Source organism: Penaeus japonicus, unplaced genomic scaffold, assembly GCF_977035675.1.
Source record: "Penaeus japonicus unplaced genomic scaffold, GWHDUDI00000001_assembly GWHDUDI00000025, whole genome shotgun sequence".
NCBI lineage: Eukaryota > Metazoa > Arthropoda > Malacostraca > Decapoda > Penaeidae > Penaeus > Penaeus japonicus.
Window position 1 is genome coordinate 3473717 of NW_028234427.1, and position 2500 is coordinate 3476216.

The 2500-nt window shown below is 62.3% G+C and overlaps 1 protein-coding gene across 2 annotated transcripts in view; it reads right to left on the minus strand.

Moving 5' to 3' along the window:
• Nucleotides 1-2500, minus strand: part of LOC122246040 (uncharacterized) — a 53401-nt gene that overhangs the window by 11148 nt on the left and 39753 nt on the right. The window lies entirely within an intron of this gene.

Consider the following 2500-nt stretch of genomic DNA (forward strand, 5'->3'; position numbering starts at 1 on the left):
AGGAGGGAAGGGAGGGAGAGAAGGGGGGAAGGGGAGAGAGGAGGAAGGAGGGAGAGAGGGGGGAAGGGAGGGAGAAGGGGGGAAGGGAGGAGAGAAGGGGGAGGGGGGAAGGGAAGAGGAAAGGGAGAGAAGGGAAGGGAGGGAGAGGGAGGGAAGGGAGGGAGAGAAGGGGGAAGGGAGGGAGAGAGAAGGAGGGAGGGAGGGAATGAGGGAGGAAGGGGGAGGGAGGAGGAAGGGAAGGGAAGGGAGGGAGAAGGGGAGGGAGAGAGGGAAGGAAGGAGGGAGAGAAGGGAGGAGAGGGAGGGAGGGAAGAAGGGAGAGAAGGGGGAAAGGGAGGGAGAGAAGGGGGAGGGAGGGAGAGAAGGAGGGAAGGGAGGGAGAGGAGAGAGGGAAGGGAGGGAAGAGAAGGGGGGAAGGAAGGGAGAGAGGGGGGAAGGGAGGGAGAAGAGGAGGGAGGAGGAGAGGGAAGGGAGGGAGAAGGGGGAAGGGAGGGAGAGAAGGAGGGAAGGGAGGGAGAGAGGAGGGAAGGGAGGGAGAGAAGGGGGAAGGGAGGGAGAGAAGGGGGGAAGGAGGGAGAGAGGGAAGGAGGGAGAGGGAGAGAGGAGGAGGAAGGAAGGGAGGGAGAGGGAGGAAGGGAAGGGAGAGAAGGGGGGGAAGGAGGGAGAGAAGGGGGGAAGGGAGGGAGAGAGGGAAGGAAGGGAGGGAGAGAAGGAGGGAAGGGAGGGAGAGAAGGGGGGAAGGGAGGGAGAGAAGGGGGGAAGGGAGGGAGAGAAGGAGGGAAGGGAGGGAGAGAAGGAGGGAAGGGAGGGAGAGAAGGGGGGAAGGGAGGGAGAGAAGGAGGGAAGGGAGGGAGAGAAGGAGGGAAGGGAGGGAGAGGAGGAGGGGGGAAGGGAGGGAGAAGGAGGAGAGGGGAAGGGAGGGAGAGAGGAGAGGAAGGGAGGGAGGGAGAGAAGGGAGGAGAGAGGGAGGGAGAGAAGGAGGGAAGGGAGGGAGAGGGGAAGGAGGGAAGAAGGAGGGAGAGAAGGAGGGAAGGGAGGGAGAGAGAGGAGGGGAAGGGAGGGGAGAGAAGGGGGGAAGGGAGGGAGAGAAGGGGGGAAGGGAGGGCGAGAGGGGGGGGAGGGAGGGAGAGAAGGGGGGAAGGGAGGGAGAGAAGGGGGAAGGAGGGAGGGAGAGAAGGGGGGGAGAGGGGAAGGGAGGGAGAGAAGGGGGGAAGGGAGGGAGAGAAGGAGGGAAGGGAGGGAGAGAAGGAGGGAAGGGAGGGAGAGAAGGGGGGAAGGGAGGGAGAGAAGGAGGGAAGGGAGGGAGAGAAGGGGGGAAGGGAGGGAGAGAAGGGGGGAAGGGAGGGAGAGAAGGGGGGAAGGGAGGGAGAGAAGGAGGGAAGGGAGGGAGAGAAGGGGGGAAGGGAGGGAGAGAGGGGGGAAGGAGGGAGTGGAAAAGAGTGAAAGAGGAAATGGAAGGAAGAAGAGAGGTAACGAAAGAGGACAGGAAAGGGAAGGGGAGTGAAAGAGGGAAGGGAAAGGGAGTGAAAGAGGGAAGTGAGGGAGAGGATGAGGCATAACTAAGGATGGGTGGGTGGGTGGGTTAGGGGAGGGAGGGAAGGGAAGGGGGGGGGAGAAAGGTACCGCCAACCACCACCATCGCCTCGGGCTATAATCTCCCCCTTCCTTCTCTCTGTCTGTCTGTCTGTCTGTCTTCCTCTCTCTCTAAGACTCTCTTTAAGACTCTTCCTCTTCCTCGTCTCCCTCCTCCTCCTCCTCCTCCTTATTCTTCTTTTGCTCCTTCTTCTTCTTCTTCTTCACTTTCTCATTCTTAAGTAAATAAGAATAATAAAAATAAATAAATAAATAAATATTCCAAGCTCCCAAAGATCCCAAGACGATCCCATTCCCCGCCCCCCCTCCTCTCCCCCCCTCGCCCCCTCCACCCCCCAAAACACGACCCGGACCACCAGACGAAGACGAATAACCCCTACCCCCTCTATCCCCCCCCCACTCCCTCCCAACATCCCGCCCTCATCCCCCTCTCTCCCCTAACCTTAGATCCCCCCCCCTACCCCCCGGCATCCCATTCTTACCCCTGCCCCTCACCCCCCCCCAACCTCTTCCCTGTCCCACAATACCTCTCCCCCCCCTCCCCCTTCCTCCCATTGCCTCCCCTGATCCAACCCCGACCCCTATCCCCATCCCTAACCCACCAACCCGCCCCTACCCACCAACCCACCCCAACGCGACCCACCGACAGGACAGGACGGGGCAGGACGGGCGGGCGGGCGGGCGGGCAGGCAGGCAGGGTGGCCTTCCCGGGCAGATCATAATGATGGCGGTTCTTCACTGGCCTTTCTCGACTCCCTCATTATGGGGACCCGGGGAGGGGAGGGGAGGGGAGGGGAGGGGTGTGGAGGGAAGGGAGGGGAGGGGACCCAGGGAGGAAGGAGGGAAGGGAGGGGGGGAGGGAAGGGGCAGATAGAGAGGAAGGTGGGGGTGGTGACTGTGAGGGGAGG